Raw genomic sequence first — 23310 nt, forward strand, 5'->3', positions numbered from 1 at the left:
TCCCACAAAGTGAAGGCTGAAGTCATCTTTAGTGTACATGTTGTGATTTGATGGGCAGAGTGAATCAAATCCTGCCACAGAAAACAAACACCAAAAAATAACAGATCATGAACCCTGAGGATGGAAAATAACCCAGATTAGAAATTTAGCCGCAATGTCATCTGGAAATTACCAGGTGGTTTTTACCTGGTACATGTTTGGAATTTAATAAAAATGATTGTAAAATGAGCTATTTTTATATTGTAAATTATCTAAGAATTAATTTTCATAAACCAACCTCTATTTCATTACCTCAGTGGTTTAAAGGTCCCCAGGTATCTAATTTAATGGACAAAAATATTTAAATAAACCATTATTTAGTGTTGGATGTCAAGGCTTTCAAGCTGCAGCTGATATACTTTGAACAGCTACCAGTGATTCATCCACATACGACATAAAAACCCTAATCAATGCCATTTTTACATAAAAAGCAAAAAACTGTGTTTCCTATCATAAAAGGTTATGGTGTTTACACAAAAGCTGCAGCTAACCTCATAAAACTCTGTTGATTTCCCAATGGGGTCCTTGGAGGACACTTGGCTGTGTTAAGTGACACACTGACTTCCAGCACCAAAATAACCTGGGTTTCCTTTTGGAAACTGGGCACATAACACTGCTCTTATCAAGTGGGCCTCATGTTGAATTCCTTACTGTAAGATCTGCCTCTCAAGAACTTCACCTCTAGTGGTCTTTTTATGAAGACAGACAAAACCTCAGAGAGTAAATCACAAAATTGGGAATTTCTGTTATTTTGCTCTGGGTTTTCTTTGGTGGATTTTTTTTTTCTCTTTTTAAAGGAATGCCTGTCCTAAGACATTATTAATAGTTACAGTAAATAATTTGATTTTTAGAACAGCTAAAGAGGAGAGGAGAGGAGAGGAGAGGAGAGGAGAGGAGAGGAGAGGAGAGGAGAGGAGAGGAGAGGAGAGGAGAGGAGAGGAGAGGAGAGGAGAGGAGAGGAGAGGAGAGGAGAGGAGAGGAGAGGAGAGGAGAGGAGAGGAGAGGAGAGGAGAAAAAAAAATAAAAACATAAGATTAACAACAAATCTCTCCTTCTGACTCTAATTAATTTTAAATGAGGCATATACTGAGAATTTCTATTTATAAAATCTTTTTACACCAGGCAATTAAGGAGAATTTTCTCCAAAAACAACAGACTTGCCATATTTTCGGAGGCATGTCAAAGGATTGTTATACAATAGTCAACATCAAATGTTTGATTTTTCCATAGGGTGAGTAAAACAAAATGATGTGAAAAAAAATAAAAAATATGACCAAATTCTCTGTTGTGGCTTAAAATGTTATATAATATTTAAAGTCTTATAAAACCTGAAGTCTTATGGTAAAAATTCATTGTTTTGAAAGGAAAAGAACAATAAAAAAGAAACAATAATTTTCTTTTGTTTCTTGAATCTTGTGAAGTTAAACAAACTGAACAAATTAAATTTTTTTAGACAGTTACACCAACTCCAATTGGATTTTGTTCCAGAAGAACTTGCTCCCCTCATACCCCTATTATTTCTTTAAAAGCAGATAATATTAATGCCTAAATTATAAAAGGAGAAAGCTCCTGGAAAGGAGAAAGCTCCTGGAAAGCTCCTCTTTCCAGCTTTCAGGAGCTGGGGAATGCTTTCTATGGAGTCAGATCTAGTCAGGCAAGATGAGAGATTGAAAGATCAAACAAATTAAAAAGAAAGATGAATTTTGTCACATCACAGGTCTTAAAATTAAGACAACTCATTGCAAAGAGAGCAGAATAGCTAGTTTTAAATTACAGAGAATTTGTTATTAAGGAGTGGAATGATAAAATATGTTTGTTGGGAAGTCCTCATCTTTAAATATTAAAGGCTTTCAATATGTGCTTTTCTTTCCCCTCTTGCTCAATTAAAAGTATGTTAATACAATGTTAAATTCAAGATTTAAACCCACAAGAGTCAGGAAATTCAGAATTAAGGCTCCTTTGGTAACCCCAATTCTGTTCCCATTGTGCATATTATTTTTTATGATTGGGTCTTTCATTACGTGATCACATAACACTGGAGCAGTGTGACATGCAAAGAGTGGGATTGAATAAGTGTGGTTTGTTATGGAGGTTAAAGAAATGTCAATGTCACTAAGTAGCCTTGCAAAAATGTAGCAACTGTAGTTTTATAAAATTATGGCTTCATTATTAAAAACCAATCACTTTGAGTATATTGTTGTACACAGACACCTTCTTTTTAATAATAGCATGTGCAAATGTAAATGCAAAAAAAATATATGTATCTGTAATTAAAAAATGGTTCATCTCCCAGACCACTTGCCCAGTGTTTTCACAGGGTTTGATATAAGCCTCACCATTTCTAAAGATAAAAAAAGGAAAATTCTGTTCATCCAGCTACACAGCTCTTGTTCTCCAATAGTGTTTGAGAACAGTCACTAGATGAAGGAAAATACATATTTTTCTCTCTCCTGTTAGTTTTAATAGTGATTTGCTGAACCAGACTCTCAGAACTCTTTGATATATTTACACTCAGTGGCAGAAGCAAATGGGAAAGTGGTAGAATCTTTCTGCTGATGCAGAAATGGACACAGCTGCTGGAGGGTAACTTTAACATGTCTCTGGTTTAATAAGAAAGGTGCAGCCCTGCAGACTGCAAGTAGCCTGTGAACACAGTCCAGCAGGTCAGGCAGAGCCTGCTTTTTGAGGCCATATTGCCCTTTCCTCCTGCAGAATCATAATGAAAAGCCTGAAGTAAAACCATCTTAGGGGAAATGTCCTGTAAGTTTAAAAATAAAATGGGGGGACAAAAGAACAAAAGGATTTGTTGATAGTTTCTACTCTCCATCCTGTTTGGAAGCCCCCTTTATGGTCAGCCTATGGTCCTGTCAGTCAGGAAACAGGAATTAAAGTTCTGTCAATCACAGCTAGGAAATAAATTCTGTAGCATCCCTTGAGCTTTTTCTTTCACAATGTCATCAAAGCCATTTCCAGCTCTTTTTGTCTTTTCCTGCATGCTGAAAGTGTCTGATGAACACCCAGTCCTCTGTCAGAGAGAGGCTGGCTGCTAATTGCACGGTGTTTAGGGCTTCTGATGAAGGGGACAAGAGGAGAGAAATGTACAACAGCATTACGCATGGTCATCCTGTTTGTTAGTACCCTTTCAGCTCCCATCCTGTGTCCTGGCCAGAGCCCCTCTGGGAGGGTCACCAGCAGGACTCCAGTCCCTTCTCTTGCTTTGAAGTTCCCCGGGAGGAAGTGGGTGGGCTGGGATTTGTGCATTACCCAAGACTGAAGGATGTTAAACTCTTGTCTTACTGGAAAGCGAAGCCATGTCTCATGTTAGGGGGATGCAGGGAATGATAGAAGTGGGCACAATATCAGGCCAAAATCCAAATGAAGAGGAGATCTACTTGTGTGTATTTCTGAGGCTGACTCTCTGGAAGCTGACGTTTTGTGGGAAGTGTAAACTGAATGTATTCCCTTATATTTAGGGTCTAAAAGGGATCACATTTTAGAAAAGAACATGTCACCTCCAAGATCATTCCCCTCCAGTCTAATCCATCGTTTTTTCCCAGAAATGACTACTGACTTGAAGTTTGAGGCTCCCTCTTTTCTCTTTCCCTTTCTCATTTCATAATGTCTTTCCTTTATTCCCCTTTTTCTTTGTTTGTTTTGGCATTTGTTTTTGTTTGTTTTTGTTTTGTTTGTTTTCCATTTCATTCAGATTTGGATGAGTTATGGGGACTAATTACTGACAGGGCTCAGATCTTTCTAATTAAGTCAGATACAGAACCTACACCAGATTTCTGGATTTTGTGGAGCAGATTTCTGATTTTGTCTTGTCCAGAGAGAAAATGGGATCATCCAATCTTGAAGAAACACAATGATTTCTGCTGGGAGTAAATTACAGAACTTCATGGAAAGACATAGGATTGTCTTCCTCTCCATATTGCTTACTAAGCATTTGTCTTTCCCAGGCTCATGGAACAGGTAAAGCCGCAGAGAAGAGAATACTGCTGACACTTTTTGTCTTTACAATGCTGTGGGAGAATCAATTCCTATTAACAAAAGGTGTCAATTTTCTTTCAATAGTGTTGGCTGTGGCCAGAGAACAGCCTGTATTATTTTGTGATTTTTCAATGTTGAGGTCTCCTTAGTGCAATAGTGTTGCGAAGACAACAGAATTTTATCCAAGATGATTACAGACATTTTATCCTTTTCTTAAGTAAATAGTTTCTGGTTCTCTAGCAATCCTCCGTCCTTCTAGACCTCAAAGTCTCATGCTTGTCTTAGAGGTATCAGGAAAGACATACAAACCATGTACTAAATGTGCTAAATCTATGCCTTGTTTCCCCAAAAGGCCCTTTCAGTGCTTACTGCTGACCATCAGGCAAGTAAAGGGAAGAATGTGTGTGAGAACAGCTACACTGGATCAGATTAAAGGTCTCTTGGCCCAGTATCTTGGCTCTGACAAACACTAAGGGAGGTGACCCAAGCCAGCAAAGGTCATGCAGAGATATTTCTGTCTTTTCTCTCCTCCCACCCAACCTCCAGCAATCTGGGATTTCCTGAGCATGAGGTAACATTTTGGTGGACCCTAAATTCAATCCGAGCACAATGCCTTTTTAAAATTACTGGTTTAGTAATTCAGCACATATTTTCCATTTTCCTGTAGATATCATGGCAGACTTTACAACAGAAGAACCTGAAGGATGCTTCTTGCCATAGAACGTCATTGCAGAGTTATGGCAGAAAGATTTAGGTTGGAAAAGTCCTCTCAGATCATTGCACCCACCACCAAACCATGTCCTTCAGCACCACATTTGCATGGCTTTTAAATCTCTCCAGGGATGGTGATTCAACCACTTCCCAGGGCAGTCTGTTCCATGGCTTGGAAACCCCATCCATGAAGATTTTCTTAATATCCAATATAAACTTATGCTGTGGAAACTTGAGGCCATTTCTTCTTGTCCTGTCACTTGTTACTCTGGACAAGAGATTGACCTGGCTACAACCTCCTTTCAGGGACTTGTAGAGAGTGACAAGGTCTCCTCTCAACCTCCTTTTCTCCAGTCTAAACATCTCCAGCTCCCTCAGCCAATTCTTGAAAAACTTGTCCTCCAGACCTTTCACCAGCTTTCATCTTCCACCTTTTTTTTTTATTTTTAAATGCTTTTTATTAATTTTCTTGTTTCAGTGGCTTACAAAAGAATTATTCTTGACCATGAAGGAAAAGTATAACATGCTTCTTTGCCAATGGACAATGTGGATGATTAGGCTCAGTGCCAAGGAAGATTGCTTTTTTTTTATTTTTTTTTTTTTTTTTTTGTATTCATAAGAAATAGGGGGAGGGTAGTAGGCAAAAAATTGGGAAGGAAGCAAATATAGAGAAAAGAAAGAAATTTAAGGAAGGAGGAAAACACACAAAAAAAGACAGAAATTGGCATGGTTAAAGTGATGTACTGGGAAAATGATTTTCCAAGGGACATTCTGAGCTGATATGAATGGAAATGATGCTGTTGCCCGGGAAAGAAATCTCTGCAGTTTTTACACTGGAAAAACGTTCCAGCTCAAGTTTTATCTGTTCATTTTCTTGTGAGAAATGGTGGTAAGAGGAACCGGTCGCTAAACACCAGTGACCTATTGTAAATCCCGGGGATCAGCACACAGCCATGATGAGTGTCAGGCAGTAATTTCAGAGCTGTAGAACAGCAGCTCCTAAAGTGCTGAGTGTGGAAGCGCTTGAGAAAATTTAAGTTCCTACCCACAACATTCATATTTTTTCTTATACTGACTGTCTTATAAAAGCATCTAGGTAGAGTGCTGATATTTTCTCAGTCTGCTAGAGTCTTTACATGCTGGTTTTTTAATATAGAACCATCTCATTTTTGATTGCATGGTCATAAGTCTTTAAAAAAGATCCCAGGTTAGTTTTGTGGAAAAAAAATTAAAAAGCCTTTATGAAAGATAATAGTGCATAATACATTCTCTGTTACTAGAATTCATCTTTGTCTTTTAGCATCAGCGTTGATACTAGATAACTATACTTTTTTTTTATTTTTCAGTGATTTTAATGAACACGGTACAACTGAAAAACAAGGACCAGTGTACCAAACCTGCCAATTCCCTTCTATCCCCATCTCTCTCATAATTTGTTTCTTCACTCTAGTTCCAATAGCCACTCTCTCTGGTAGCAGAAATACTGTAACATTGATGTCTGCCGGCTTCCCTTTATTTCTGCTCTCCCCTACAAGTATATAGCTCAGTACTCTTCTCCAAATGGCAAAAACTGAGGAGCAGCCCCTTGCTTAACATGTCAAAATGTGAGTTCTGGCTGGCGACTGCCTTGGTTTTGTTCCCTTGAGATCTGACAGTGCCAGAAATCAAAGCATAATTTTGCAGATGTCGGGATCCCGCAAACCCCCTAGGTTGCAGATCTAAGCCAGAAAGCCAGCTGGCACCGTGCACTTATGCTAACAGTGTAAAAGTATACATTTTTACTTTTCAACCAACAATGACCGACCACTGGTAACTTCAACAGAGTGAAGCATTACTAACTTTATTTTTGGAGAGTAACTGGCTTTGTGCATTCCCCTGAGCTCTTCTTCTGTTCTAGTGCTGCTGTTTTAAAGATGCTTTTACAAAGTATAGAAGTTTCTTGGTGCCTTTCCAGCATATCTGCTCCTCTTTAAAGGGATACCACACTCTGATTGTGCCTTCACAAAATTTATGACCTATTTCAAGCAGAAGTTTACCTTAGTGATTTCGAAGTGTTTTACATTTCTTCTAAAGGAAGTGCTTGTGAGGAGGAGGAGCACCCACACCCTCCTCCTGCCCTGCCAATGCCTACTTGAAGATTAGAAGATGATGGGGCAGCTCCTCTGCAGAGAGCTACTGGACAGTCAGATTGCTTCTGGGAGCTTAGAGAGACATGTCACTACTTTATGTTGTGCACTGGGGAAACCCAGGATTTGATAAGCTGACCTCAGACTGAGGTGACTGAAGGCACCCCTGGATGAGCAGCAGGCTATGTCAGGATCTCCCTGGAGCTGTACCAGCAATGCAGATGGCACTCATGTTTGGTTCTCCAGTGAACAGCCTTCTATTCTGACTGCAGCCTTACTCTGAGCTATTATTTTTCCCGGTTTTCATCAAAATTCCAGGACCTGGGGAACTTTTCCTAAAGCAAATTGCACCCAAACCTCTAGGTTCTCATGCACAGTTTAAATTTCAATGAAGTGGTATTTTCCAATGAAAAAAATAAAGTTTAATTGAAAAATTCCTGACAAGCTCTAATCCTATTAACTTCACTCTGGTTGCACATATGCTAATGAGAGCCGTGTGTGTGAGACTGTTGCTAAATTTGCAAAACACAATACCCAGGACATGCATATTATATGTAGCTTGACACAGGCACATATGGTTTATATTCTGTATTCTAAAACAATATTATGAACATTTTATAAGGTTGCAAAAGTGAGTATTGTAAATTCAAGAAATGCAAAAGTTATTGAGGCATGCACTTCGGACTCCCTCTCTCCAGTGTAATTGACCATATACACCTTCCACTTCCTCTTCTTTCCCTGCTTGTCCCTCTCACATTCCTCCTCTCCCTCCTCAGTGACTTTGCTCACTGGATAGCCTTCCTTTTTAGAAGAAAACGTGTTTTACACGTGACTCTAACATGGCATTAAATGACATCTTGAGCTAGTTTTGTGTTCTGTCTTCTGTCTTGTCAGGTTGGACTAAGTTCTGCAGGGAAAGGGATGCCTGCTCCATGGAGTGTGGGAGGTGATTACTGAGTTGGTGCACTGCTCCTGATTGCTCTTTGGACACTTTGCAGAAAACACAGCGCAACAATAAATATTTCTCTAAACATATATGATGTATTATTGCCTATAATTTATAAGGATTTGGCTTTTTTGACAAAAAACTCTTTGTGTCCTAAAATTATGTCAATTTTCCTATAACAGTCTTCCTTACCCTACAGATAAATACTCTTTTGCTAGGGTATGTGATTGATTTGTTTTATGCTCTCTTTGCCAGGCCATTGGAGAAGTCTCTGCTGATATGAAATTCCGGTGAAATCAGTGGGACACTGTTCATGCTCAAGGATTTGTCCTAACATTTTAACTTTGAGGGCGAAGGCAGACACAGATTTCCTCAAAAATCAGGGCAGAGATGACTGAGAAGGATGTCAGCCCAAAAGGTAGGAGCATCTCACTGCTTTCAGCAAAGTTAGTGTCTAATCTAATGTTGGCTTCTCTGATCCACCCTTAAAAAATGGAGAGGTGAAAGAGATTAATTGCCCTTCATTGTTACCTGCCTTAATTGCCCATTTTTGGAGAGGACAAATTGTCTTCTGAAGATAATGAATGTCTTTAATCAGAGATTTTATCCATGCTGCTTAGGCACCATCACTAATTTTGAGATGGCTAAGGTACTAGGTAATGATTCCCATGTTTTGTTTGAGTTTCGTGTCGCAAGTAAGCTGATACTGGCTGCTCTTGCTTTCATGGTGTTTGATCTTGTGTTGTCATTTGCATGATGGGGGAGCAATTAGAAAGAAGGGGACCACACTGTCCATGTCCTGAAACAGAGGAGCTGATTTCAGCTGTGAGTTCTGTGATGCACCAGAGCAATTCTGTCGTATATACATTAATATCATGCTGACCTGAAAGGAAGTCCTTTTATTCGGCTTGACAAGCTGAAATATTTAGAATCCAGTTGACTTGATCCAAAGGAATGTATTTTGCTTACATTTTCCCTGTGGAAAATGGAAACACTTTTGGAAAAAGTAGCATTTTCCCACAGAAAACTTTTTTTTTTTTTACTTAAAAAAAAGTTTGGATGGAAAGTTTCCAACAAGCTGTAATTATAGTGCATACATAAAAGGGGCCAAATTGATGCTGTAAGGGCATTCCTGACTGTATTCTATCCTTAACTTCTAGTCTAAGTAACCTTTGAATGTTATATTTTTGTGACATTCATAACTTCTTAAAAATTCATGTAAATGTACTGCTTTGTATTCTGTGTACACTGACCTATGCTAAAACAAAAGGCAAAACCACAGTATGGGCAGTCACCCGTTAGGCACTGGGCAAAGACCACCAAGTCACGTTCATCTCTGAAGCTGTTGCTGGGTCTGATTCCTGAAGTGTTCAGTTTCATGTCAATAGCAAGTCAAAAGGAGATGTAAATGATAATTCTTAAAGTGTGAAAAAGAATGTGGCCATTTTCAGATGAGCTGTGATCCAGTTTTCTTGGAAATAGGTACATTTTGGGGAGAATGGAGGGCTGTTGCTCTCCTCCCCACAACCCCCTCTGGAAGTAACAAGCTTATTGCATTTTACACCCAGGTGTTTGCCATAGAATCTGACACATAACCATGCCCTGGAAAACTATAAAACAATATAATTTATAGAAATAAACTGAGTGAGAATCATTATTTTTTATTGGTACCACTTAATGTGCAGAAAAAGCATACTTTCCAAAAATATGGAATAAACGTTCTGTTAGCCTTATTGGGTCCAAATGTTAGGGTTTAAATTATTTTACTATGCAAACTTTCTTTCATATCTTGGCAGTAGTGATTTCCATTTTTATTCCTTTGGTATCCATAATCTTATTAGAATCAAAAACATATGCTTTGAGATCATTGGACCGATCCCTTCTCCCACCCTACCCCCTTTCTCTCCATGTTAAAAAATGCACCAAAAAGACTGACACTCCACTATTGAGAATAACAGGAATGGTACAGGAGAATATGATTCAGACTACCAAATCTGAATGGGAAAATTGATTGAGAGGTGTGTTTCGATCTTCATGCTTTTGATTTGGATGTCATTAAAGGTGCAAAAGCCTCCAAGCCTCCCACTGGTTGCCATTTGGAGCCTCACTCCTTCTCCAGCAACAGGAGGTGCTCGCACCAGGATCACAGATTTACAACATGAAAAAGAGTACAGGCAGATTTGAACTTTATAACACTTTTGGGGATGTGATACTTGCTACAGCCCTTACATCTTGATGTCAGACAATCGTATATGTGGGGCTGAAATGTCAGCTCATTGCTATAGATTTATGAATACCTTATTTACTTTTTTTTTTAAATTTTTTTTTTTTTTTTTAGTAGAGAAATAACAAAGTTCTTGACATGCAGCCCAGCAGTTTGGTAAAATGTATTCCACCTGGTTGCCTTTTAGCCATGGCTTACTCAGCAGATGAAAAATGAAAAAGAGTTGGTGGCCTTTGTTTAGATATTTCCATGATAGTAGATAGGTTTTGTTTTTTTTTTTTTTTTCCAAATTTGTCATTATGAAAGCATATATACTTAGATTAAATTAGTTGTCATGACAAGTTCTGACTGTTATGGATAGAAGCCTAAAACAGAGTTCTTGTTTTTCTCTTCTGAAGCCTCTATTGCATCCTTTAATTAATCTGCAAATATGGTGTATTCTTTATGAAACAAACTTTTATTCCTTCTGATGTCCATAGCTGCAATAATAGTTGACATTCCTGTCAATGATGTGAGGGAAATATAAATCAAACTGGTTGCAAGTACTCCGGAAGCTTCATGTAGCTGTAAGACTGTACTAAAAAATTCAAACATTCTATGGCATGTAGAGTCCCTGCAAATACCCCTAAACCATCTTAATTCCCCACTGCCTGTGACATCATATAATGGCTCTCTGAACAAAAGTAGAAATATTTAATGTTAAGTATAGTCCAAACCCTGAATTTTTTAAGGGAGCTTACATTTACTGAATTGCAGTCCATCAACTAATGACACTTAGAAAAAACACAGGGGTTAGGTAGTTTTTGCTACATTTTTAACGAAGAAAGTTTTTAATCACTGTTTTGGGACCAGAACAATACTGAGCCCACAAGAAAAGGCTTGCAACTTGTACTTTTCTAATGACATTTTGAGACAATCTCCTTCTGAGATTTGCATTCTGCTTTCAGCTGGATGAAGGGTCCTCACTAATTTAATAGAGGTTGTTAAATACCTTCTGGATGCTGAGGGTTTTGAGAACTTTAAATGAATTCACACTGAGGAATGGTCATTGAGAGGTGACAGGCTCTTGGCTCTTTTTCTGTTTGAGCCGCAGTATTATTCTGACATCTTTCAATATTGCATTTTGATTGTTTTATATGTTATGATTCTGATGTGTTAGGGAGCTACGCATGATTTAAACCTATCACTTTAAAGATGCCATTAGATTTCATAATTTTGTTTTATCCAAATGTACTCTGTTTGCTCTACTACCAAAAGTTGTGAGGTAGTATTACACCTTGAACTTTAGTATACAATCTACCCGTGTGCAACACAAAATATTCAACTCTACCTGCTTCTGAAATAGTTTCACCCTTTCAAGAAAAAGGAACTTTTAATCCAAAAAAAGACACATCTGTTGCCAGAAGGTGAATTGTCCCAGCTTCATGGCATTTAATCCAAGCACAGAAAGAGATCAGAGTTTCTCCCAGTACCTTTTACAGCTGATGTGGAGACAGGCACCCCTCAGCCTGGGTTCATCCACTTAGTGTTACACCTGCAGATAGCACATGCGTTCTCCATGTCAAAAGCCAGGCAGCTCCAGAAAGTTGGATGTTTCCCCTCTCTCATGACTGTCCTTAGCCTGGGATGACTGATTCCCAAATGTTACTCAATTTGTAGGCCATGCTGTTTACATTATCTGCTGATTAAACTGAGAAAGAACAATTGTGGTTTGTTTGAACTTGTAATGAACTAAACCAGTTTGTCAAAGTGACAGTTGTGGATGAACTGTAAACTCAAGGAAAGCTTATCAATATGTGTATGTAGGACTCCAATCTTTGTATTTGGTGACCAAAATAAAAGGAATTCAACAGAAAAAAGGATGATTGATTTTAGGTAGGACTGACACTGCTCCTCTACAAGTAATTTGAAGGCACCTGAACTGGAAGGCAAATATAATTTGTTTCTGGTATTTTTTTATAGTAATTGAACATACTTTCTGCATGATGGAGAAATTATTTCAGCTATAAATAGGAAACTTTTGAAGATAATTAACAATGATTTTTTTTCTCTTCCAGAAAAGATCCGTAGAAACAACAAAAATAAAACAAAAATATTTTATTGAAAAAGAGTAACTTTTCCCAGAAGACATGAGGAGTGTTTTTCATTAGTATGAACCATGGGAAATATCGCAGCTTCATCAGTGAAGGTCTGACATGCGATTTTTATCAAAGACACATTTCATTTACCCTAGGCTTATTCAGCATTACTCTTATACAATGTTCCCTACCAGCTGTTGTTGCTGCTGTTTGCTGGTAATTGATTGCTTTGTTCCTGGCCTGAGAAATGGTCTTACTTAGCACTTAAGCTTCTAATGGGCTACCAGTTTCTTCCTTTACCAAATATTAATAGTGCCAAAAAATACAAAAGGTCCCTAACAAAACTTGGGATGCAAGGAAAGTTTTGAGTTTTGTTGCTCAATTTCATCCTTCCCCACATGAATTATATTGCAGTGAGTATTCCTGACCCTCTAAAATAACACAAATTTTCTAAAGTATCTGCTTCCTTATGTATCAGCCACATGTTCTATTTTTATCTCAGTGGTAAATCCAAGAAGTCAAATTACCCATTACTAATGGTCATGTGGCTGTAGCAGCTGAGATTCCAGAAAATGCCAAGAAAATATCTTTGGGAATGTACAAGAAAAGCACAAGTCTGCATGCTTTGCAGTTAGTGATTAGATGAAGTAATCTAGACACATATTTTCTTTGAAAGCTCTTTAAAGAGCTTTCATGACCATTCTTGCTATGGATTTTCATTCTGGCACCACTTATTTGTCTAATTTGAGACCATATTATGCAGTCATGTCAATGAGCCTTCAATAGCATCGTGTGCAGGGGCAAATGTGCACCAGCACATGTCAAAGCCATGAAAAAGGACAAACCCTCATTGATTTACTTTTTCGGTAGAATGTATTTGAATTAAATGGGTAGGGAGTTGGTCTTGAGGATTCACGGTTGAAAGATGCTATTAAAGTGATAAATTCAAGCACAGAGGTGAGACTAATATATTATTGCAGAGTTGCTCTTTTCATCTCAGAAACAGCTTTTTTTTTTAGTTATTTTTAGTAAGGTGGAATGTGAATGTTTATTTCAAATTAAAGAGTACTTATATTTAATTCATCCTATATTTAAATATAATTGAAGTATCTGTTCTGTATGTGGCTGGTTGATAGTCCTATTGTCAATGCTACCACCCTCATTCTCACAATGTCTTCCAGAAAATTTGGGAGTTCTGGAAAAACTCCAAGCCACATGATCTCCCTAAAGGGTCAGAAATTTTTATTTACTCAGCTATGTTAATGCCTGGAGTTAATGAGATCTTCATTAGGAAAATAAAATCTCTTTATATATAAAAGAAGAAGCCACAAGTTTGCTTGAAGCTGGTGGCATTCAGATTGGGTAAATGGCGCACTGTCTAAAAAATGCATTGTAATTTGCCTAATAACAGGTTCTATAATTAGATTATGCCTCAACATTCCTGTTAATGATGCAAAGGAAACTAGATAGGCATTAAACATTTGATAGCTTTCATTGCAGACAAGAGGAAAAAAGCATTCATTAATTCTAATAAGTGCAAGTACTGAGCAATTCACTGGTAAGAGTGCAAGTCAGTTTATAGTTACAGGCATAAGATCTGGACCTAAATGCACAGAAAGAAAAGCCCCACATTTTTCTTCAGTGGTTCTAACCACAAGAATTTAATAAACATAATTTCCTCTTCATGTGTGTCCAAAGGCAAAGGTGAAGAGAATTTTTAAAATCTCAGCAAGACAAACTTGTACTGGATGTTGTCCAATCTTGTAATACTGCTTTTAAAACATAGACTTTTCTGCAAAGGAAAGAATCAACCCACTGCTCTGTGTTCAGATGCTGATCAGTGGGAGTTTTCACTGATTAATGAGTAAACATCAAACTAGAAAATTGCTCTGAAAGGCATAAGATGTGATGTGATTTGACCATTATCATTGTCCTGGGTCTGTCTGTTGGGGCATCAGAATGACTCTGATCCCACATGCAGGACTCATCAGAAAGGCTTGGCGTCATGTAATACTAACATAAACAGTTTATAGTAAAGGAAATTGGGATATAAAATATCTGAAGACGAGAATGTAGACACAATGTGTGTTTCAAAAGTGCATTTGGGACTTGGCTGAAAACCAAAAGAGGAAAGAATCTTGCAAAAAAATTTTTTTCACAAATATCTTGTCCATTTTTTCCTGTCCAATGCCAATCTGCTGTTAAATGACACTACAATTAGCATTTCTAAACCCTAAACATTTGTACCATGACAATATACCTATGAAATATTTAAATAAGGATTTTTAAAAGGCACAGTGAAAATTCTGCCTGACTCTATATTCTTCTCCTTGAATTAAATTCTCTAGAGGATAAACTCTCACCATCAGTTTTCCCTGAAGTACATTTTGCATCTAGGTGAAAGTGCATCATTTTTGTACCTATGCCAAAGTCCCTTCTAGGCTCCCATGGGATCTCTTTTTTTTCCTGCCCCTGCCCAGAACAGGCCTTCCTTAAGATCTCTGTATTCTGAGCCCACTCCCTCTGTGTTTTTCATAACACTGTAATAATAAAGAGGAAAAATGCATGCCAGTGATGAAAATATTGACTTCATTCTTTTGGGAGACACCATCACTGGATGAAATCCCTGTGTTATAAGTTCACAGCCAAGTGAACACAAATTGCTGACCTGGGTCCTTCATCAAATCAGCCAGGGACAAAAACTTAGGAACTTTCTTGAGAAATACTTTCTCGTAAACAGAACTCTAAGGAAAAATCACTGAAGCCGGGAATGAAAAAACAAACAAACACCTCAGCCCCCCCTTTCCAAAATCCTAATAAACACTCAATAGATTATATAGAAAGCACAAAAGAGTTTCTTGTAACACATTTTAATTTCTTTGGAAATGCTATATTTATGTTGTTGGAGTTTTTTGGTATATGTTTCCCAGTCTCACCATCTTCTCTGTTCTGGTTCAGGTACTGAATTCATCTTCCTTGGTGTTTTTTTAAATTAATAATTACTAAAATGGAATATTAACTTTGGCTAAACTCCCAAGGAAGTGTTTTGGGGATGTTTGGTCAAAACCACTTTTCTTTAGTTGTAAGTATGAAACCATATGCTCCTCACTAGGGCTGTAATATATATAATCTGTACTTTAAGTCCAACTTTCGTATCTCTCATTGAGTGTTCAAGTTCAAGTCTAGTTTCAAATAGATTTGTTCAGTAGCTTTAGAGTTCTGAATACTTAACATTCATAAACATTTCTTCAGCTAAAAAAGCCTAAACAAATTCCATTTGGACAATTTCAGGACATTCCAGAGGCACTTCTGGCCTCTGAGCTGGTGACAGACTGGTGTAATCCATCTGCGTGATGGCAAAGTGTGACAGCCTTGGCCAGGGATCAGGGTGTCTTTATGCAAAGGCAAATACAGGTCCAAGAGGGAAAGATGCACTCTTGCAAACTCTCAGCTAAACATTTACCACTATGAATATTTATGATTACTGTGTGATTCTTGTAATAATAGACGCAGAGAGATGTAAAGATAGATAAATAAATCCCTGAATAACACATTTTTTCTCTGTAAAATAAGCCTTCCCTGGCAATTTTCTATTTCATCTTTTTTCATCTTAGCCCTGACCTATGCTCTTTGCGTGCATAAACACAAAACAGGGAAGTTTAATGTGCACAGAAGTCTGTTCTCAAGAACACCCTTAAACACCAGAAAAATCCTCAAATTAAAAGCAAACGTCCAAAATGAATTTGAAATAGGCTTTGTCTGTTTTACTTTGTACTGCATGTTTTCAGAGGGATTTAACAGGTCTTTCAGTACAGAAAAGAACATTTGCTGTTCTAAGCCGATGAATACCAAGGTTCATTGCCTTGCTCTCAGATAGTCATGTATTGAATGCAGAGGTAAGTGAAACCCATTCACTTCATTCCTCAGGAGAGGTAACACAGGAATTAAGGGCACTGAAAGGAAAAGATGCGTTACCTGGTCATGTGTAGATCCAGTGGAGCTGAACCTTCCTTATGGAAAGAGATAGGAGAACAGAGAATTATTAGAGATTATTTTATCAGTTCCTTAAGCTTTAAAAATGTCACACTGTGCAACTCACCATCTATTTCTCTGCTAAGAGGATGGAAAGATCATCCTTCTAATTTGTCTCTGGGTCTTTGTTTCCCTGCCATTCACATCCCTAGCACTCAGAGTCCAGGGAAAAAAAAACAAAACAAAACAAAACAGGAAATCCCCAAAAAAGGACAAAATTTGTGAGTAGGTTTCCTGCAATGCCTTATTTTTATCTTTTAGTAATGAGGAGCCCTTTCTATCCTGTGTTAACATTTTAGGACTCTGCCTTTCCAATGTCTTGAATTATATTGAGACCATAGCATCCTTCCTGTTATTCAAGTGAAATCCTCCACAGAATCCCCAGTGACCTTATTTATCCCTTAATAAGCTGGCTATGATATCTATTCTTAACTATGGCTGTGCTCTCAAGACAGGAATTCCTGTGTGTAATGACTGGGGTTTGGTGTGATATTGAAATACGTTGAACAGATATGGTGAGATCCTTGGGATGTCATTCTCAGAGCAAGGAGCTGATCCCAACGATCCTGATAAGTGTCTTCCAACTCAGTATGTTCTATGATTCTATGAATATTTTCTAAGGTTTGGATTTCATATGTATCATTTTGGAAAGGTGTGACCAAGATAACCAAATCCATGTCCCCATTCATAACAACAAGTCTTTATGTAAAATTCTTATCTCTTTTTGCCTTCTTTTTCAGAAAACTCTCAAAATTTTACTCTACAGACTGATGCAAAAATAATATTTAAAAGTAAAACACTAGGTGGAATTATCATGTCTTATTGAGGATCTCACAGTTTTGCAGAACCAGTGAAATGATTTCTCCCAGGTATTATGGAATAACTAAGTAAGCATTTTGATTAGTACATTTCTTATGACCCAGAATTAAGTGATACTGTTTTTAAAGTTTAAGTTTACTTATTTTTCAAATCTGACTACATCTTCTATGATTTCATCAACAAGATGGAGAAAATTTCTTAAACCTTTAGTAAAATGATTGAATGAGAGGGTTCTGGCTTTCATTTCAGTATGGCTGAAAATTAATATGAGTTAGACAACTTCCTGAAAGAGCTCTCCTAACCTGGTCTACCCAGCAGGTCTCCATCCTCTCTTCATGCAAGTTCTAGGAGATACGTTGAGTTCAGTCCAACAGGTTTCTATCTTTTTATCACAGGATCAGAGCCTGGTCCTGATCACAGCAGTCTTGTGGTGTTTACACCACCAGAAGACCAGAAGAAGGGGGCCAAAACCACCCCAGAAACTGTCTGATACCATGAAGTTGTCTGTAGACATTCTATACCACTGATTTAGCTGCCTCTGACCTATTTCTGAAGTTACCTCCAAAAAGATTCTGTCTCTAGAAACCTCCTCTCATGAACTGAAAAGATGCTTAAAAGTATCTTGTCTCCATAAATTGGCCAGTAACTTAATCTACACTGAAGAAAGGGCAAGATTTTCATGGTCCTGAAAATAGTTATGACCATGATAATACAGACGTATCTGGTTTTCCACATCCAGGGAAGGTCTCAATTTGCAACTGAGATGAAATCTCTCAGAGTTCATAATACTTCACATTTCTTCCTTTCTTCTTTTGTTTTATTAACCAGTAAAATTTTAATATTTTTTCCCATGGTTTTCTAGAACAAGGTAAACCATTTCTGTCGGGGCTGTTTTGGGAAGAATTGATCTTGCTTTTCCTCCAGAGATTGGAAAAGACGATGTCTTGAGATCTTTACTATCCTGATTTCTGTGATTTCACGGTTTATCATCTTGGAGATTTTTAGTAACACTGATTTCTTGTTATGCCCTGAAAAAATTATTAAAATGTTATAGGGACTAAGGAAAGAGGGACAGTTAGGAAGAGTTTAGTAGATAGATTCCCAAATTCTTGCAGATGTCAGACAGCTATGTTATAGGTGATCATCTTTCCTTTGTAATTCTCTTATGTCTCATTCATGTGACATGGAAACAATTACAAGAAAATGCAGATGTAGATTCCAGTAATCTCTTTGGAATAGATAAGTAGACTTTGAAATAATTTACAAATGATGCACAAAATCTGTGAGCCATCTGCTCACTGTTGAGGGAAAAAAACCACGTTTCTCCCAACAGGCTTTTTATATACAGAATTGCTCTTTTCTCACATCAAGGAGGGAAACAATAGATATCCAGCAGTCTGGAATGCAACTCACTTACACGCACTCGCAGAGCTGCATTATGATCAGCTTTCGTGGAAGTCATTAGGGCTAGAGGGTGTGTATAGTAAGAAACTGCTTTTACCTCAGCCACATGTGCAGCCAGGGCAAGGACCACTCACAGCAAGAACTACCTGCGCTGTCTGTTCTCCAAACTGTAGATGAATTGAGGTGAATGTTCAATGGAAGAAGGCAAGGTGGCATTATAGACCACACCAAGTGCTGCCCATACTGCAGTATGTGTTTCTGTAAAGCTCTTGGCAAACATGAGAACAACTTCTGATCTTATTCCTGTATCTTGTAGAGCTCTTCCTACGTAAATCTCTGACAAACTTAAAAGACTTTTGTATTCAGTGTATAAAATAAAAATCTACTTTAATTCAGAAGAAAGAAGGAGCTTTGTTATGCATAGTTCTTGTATTAGCTGATTCAACAGTTAAAATCCCTTTGAATTAGTGCAATGTAAACTGCACTCTAAGAGTAATGGTCTAGAGGTCTTTTGTCTGATTCGTAGTCATATAAGTCACATAAATATTGCTAATGTTTGCACAAGCCAAGTCACAGCATTCTTGGTGGCAGAATTGTCAGCCCAGACTTTGCTGATCTACAGAGGATACTTCTCCACTGTGAGTCATAGTCTGCACGTGGCTGTATCAGCACTTCAGATTTTCTTGACAACCCCATCTGTGTCTGCTGGCAACGCTCTCTGGGTTTGACCAGAGTGGAAACAATTCAGAACAATTCTGAAGCAATGAAATGCTGGTTGTCAAATAATCAGATTCCCAGGAAGACAATGTCTCACCGCAGATGACAGTCACATTCTTTCTGCCAGGGAGATCCTGCTGAAAAGTCCTAGTGTGAAAAAGATTAAATATGGCGTTGGTGGGATTTGATGTGAGTTATAAAGGGGTGAAAGGGATTGCAGTACAGTGGGAGGTCAGCTGAGCTCTCAGCATGTGCCAGCATTCTGACTGAAGTGTCTTCATAGTGGCAGGTGAGTATATGGGGTGTAGGCTCCTGGGTGCCATACATGGGTTTCTCTTGGTATTGTGTAACATCAACCAAATGGGAAACAAGTTGGATCAGAGTGGAGTCCAGTATGTTTCTGACTGGTAGCAGAGGTCAGGGGTAGATACCTAAAGAGAAACGGTGCAAATTCCCACATGGATCTGCAATATTTAGCTACTAAATACCATTAGATTGTTATAGGTCTCAATTTTGGCAGCCAGTTTTAAGAGGTAGTAGGAATGAAGTCAAAATACCCTGAATGTAACACATTTCTTCCATCACAACATGCCTGTTTTGAGTTCCACAAACTTTGTGAGTTTGAAATATTACAGACAACACCAAATGTCAGTTTTGGTTAGTAATGAGACACAACTAACTCTATCAAAATTGGGAATGTCCTTATGATATTAAGTGATCTGAGACTGAAAGCTGAAGTAAATCTCATCAGAGATGGTAGGTTTCTAGAAAGTCTGCTGAAATAAAGTTTAATGAATTTGCTGTAGTTCAGATCTGTGAGATAAGTCATTCATCTGGGACATTGACGAGTCAGCCTTCTACATATGCTTTCCCCAATTGCTTGGGCAAAGCTTTCCTTTCACCCAAACTTAAATTACATGCATGTCCAAATTTGGAAAAAAATGCTCAAAATCTCAGTCACTGGCCAATACAGGCCATTCTCCAATTTCCCGTATAACACACTATTAGGGAAAATCCCATTGAATTCAATGGGATAATTAATTTGAGTAAATGGTTATAGTGGGAACTAGAGTTATATCAGGAAAAGCAAAGAAGATTAGGTTCATACTTATTTATGGTATGAACAGATATATTTTTCCACACTTCTGCCATCAAGTTTTACTTAACTCTGTGAAATATAGCAACTGGTAGTAATGCTGCTGTGATAGGGTCCTCCCCCAAGGGAATACTGTCTTGGCTCACTGTCATTTCAAAGGCTAAAAAGAGGGGCTGCTTAGATCATTTGCAAATTTGGATGGGGAATCTGTAGTACAGCAGTGTTGCCACGGAGCATTTGCACATACGGTTTTTGTTACCCATTGTCTGTTCAAAGTGCTAGACACTGGCCGTGTGACTCCTTTAAAACTTTCTTTTGTAATTTATTTATCTAGGAAACCACAGTTTACACTCAATGTCTGGTTTCCAGTGAAGTCTTGCTTTTATATCCAGCTGAACTTTCTAAGGCATAAAGAAGTCAAACAACCAGTGAAAGGTCACTTGTTGATATTAGCCAATGTTCAGGCCAGATCACCAACCAGAGCCTTCCAGCTAGTTGGTAAATATTCCAGATTTTTTTTAACTATGCTTCTCTTCAACTCACCTGTGTAAATTGCTCCTTTATGGAAATTGTAGCATAAAAGGCCAACACATTGCCTTATGTTTCATGACCCTATTTGTGGAAAAACTTAGACAAGATAATTTTGTAAACATTGGCTGTGTACCAGATGAGAGTGTACACTGGTGTGTACTCCATAGTCTTGGTGTTCTAGTTCTCTAGATTAGTGACCTCAGAGATCTCTCTCCATTTCCCTTCATCCATCTGCACAGGGTACTACTGAATAAAAAATAGTGGAAATGAGGACATGAAACAAAATTTATTTTGAAACATTGTTCATTCTTGCTTGGTGTTGGCATACTTGCCCAGCAGTGTCCATGATTTGTGATCAATCCCAGTTACAATGCCACATGTTTTAACTAAGGTCACTAAATATTGTTTATCGTGGGAATATGATAGTCATGTTTGTTCAGTCACTGGCCTTACTTCATCCATTCTGAAATGAAAAAAAAAAAAAAGGGTCTCCTAAGACAGTACTTGTAGTTTGTTTGCCTTAAAAGTATGGCAGTGACAGACATGAGGACCAAAGGTAAAAGCATCAGGACTAGAAAGGAGCAAGATCAAAAAATAAATACAATATGTTGTAGTAATTAGGTAGAATTTGAAAGACAGAAGAGCATTGTACCTATAATTATAATATTTTCCAGTCACTTGCTTAATTCTACTCCAGCAGAAGAACTAAATTTTCTGTTTGAACAGACTAGAACAGTCAGAAGAAAACGGACAGCATAAATAGAAAAAAATGGAAACGAAGCTACTTTTTTCCCTTTACATAAAGTTCCCCTTCAACAATTGTCTGTTTTTATCCAAGGTCACAACCCAACCTCCATCCCTGTGAGTGGTATAGACAAGGGAATGGCCAATGAATGTGTGGGAGAACCAAGCAGCATGTGAGGACATTGGTGCATGATGTGAGTTAGGACAGAAAAAACATGTGAGTATGTTGTCATCTTATATCTTGGCAGTGAAACTGTACATCCCAGTCTAAGGAGACAAGAAAACCAGAGAAGAAAAATAAATGGAACAAATAAATTCTATTCAATTGGCAAGAACAGAAAACCCTTTAACTCAACTACTCAGTCTTCTATGGACTTCCCCTGTAAAGAATTCTTGATGGACCATCTCTCTTCATGAACCTGGTTTCTGGGAGAGCAAAATAGAGTCATTTTGTGTCTTGTAAATGCTCTGGAAGACACTTTATTGCTCTCGCTTGCACCCATACAAAAGCTGTATCACATCTGTGGTTATGCACTGCACACGGTGTTGACAGTTCCAGAGGATCAAAAATCCCAAGCCTGATTTGCAAAACTGTGTGATTAATTCCTCAAGTATATTTCATCTGATTTATTTTAAAACTACTACATTGAACTTCTTGGCCTGTCTTTAGGCTTTGTAACTACTCCTGTCCCTTTTCAGCCCCAGGGTGCCTGGTTCCCTAAACCGTCACCCTGGATTTCCAGCTGCCACAGGTGCATAGGTGAAGATGATTCAGTGCCTTATTTCTGAAACTCTCCTATCTTTCTTAGTCTCATTGCTTCTGTCACCACCCATTTTTCTCTTCCTCCCACAGAGCCCTTTTTCTCCTCCAAGGACATAAATCCTTAGTTCTTCCCTTAGTTCTTTTTATCATCTTGAAGATCCTTAATATAGAGATCTTCCTCTGCTGCACCTTTAAGTAAGTGTATCAATCTTATGATTCCTCCTTTATTTCCTCTGTTTATCAGGAAAATAAATGTTGGAGGCTTAATCTAGAGCAAGAAGCCTAGGCATGAAGAATTTATTCCTCAAGAATTTGGGCTTTTCTTGTCCTCTCATCCCATGTTCAGAACTGACCTCAGAGGAAAGGGAGAGCAGTTGATTGCCCCCATTGGGTCCTCCTCCCATTTGCAAACATTTTTTCCTCAGGAAAACCAAAATTCAAGAGGAAACTGGAGCCATTCTTGTGGAACTCATAATGGCTCCAGCTACAAATTAAATAGTCTCTCTTCCCCTCCTCCGCTAAATCATATAATAAAAATTGTTTCCTGCTGTATAACAAATTATACACAGTGTCTGCGGAGTGCACCGATAAATCTTATCACAAACCATATACAGTTGTGACAGACAGTCTCAGCTTGAAATTAGATCCTCCTCTTCTCCTCTTATCAAACGGACCATCCTACCTGTCAGCATTGCTTCACAGCAGGGCTCTGCCTCCCCTGATGGCCGTGCTACTGTTCCTGGATGGAGTTCATGTGGAATAACCTGGACACACAGAACACGCTGGGTCACAGGAGCTCCAGAGCTGGGACTAAAGTCCCATCTTGACTCCTGTCCTGTCCTGCCAGCTGCAAATACCAGCTGTTTCCTGTTGTAGATCTGCCACACCACTGAACATTTTAAAATGTTTTTAGCAGGGGTGGGAAGTATCCAAAGGAAGTAGACAGGATGAAAGGAAAGAGAGTTCACTCTGGCTGATGGCAGTGTAAAATGAACTGGGAATAATTTAGAAGTGAAATACCTAAGCAGTTAAAAACTTCAAATAACTTGCTGCTGCCTAGCTCTGTTTCTGTCACCTCCTTAAACTATAT

The sequence above is a fragment of the Sylvia atricapilla genome, chromosome 3 (genome assembly GCF_009819655.1).
Source record: "Sylvia atricapilla isolate bSylAtr1 chromosome 3, bSylAtr1.pri, whole genome shotgun sequence".
NCBI classification, from domain to species: domain Eukaryota; kingdom Metazoa; phylum Chordata; class Aves; order Passeriformes; family Sylviidae; genus Sylvia; species Sylvia atricapilla.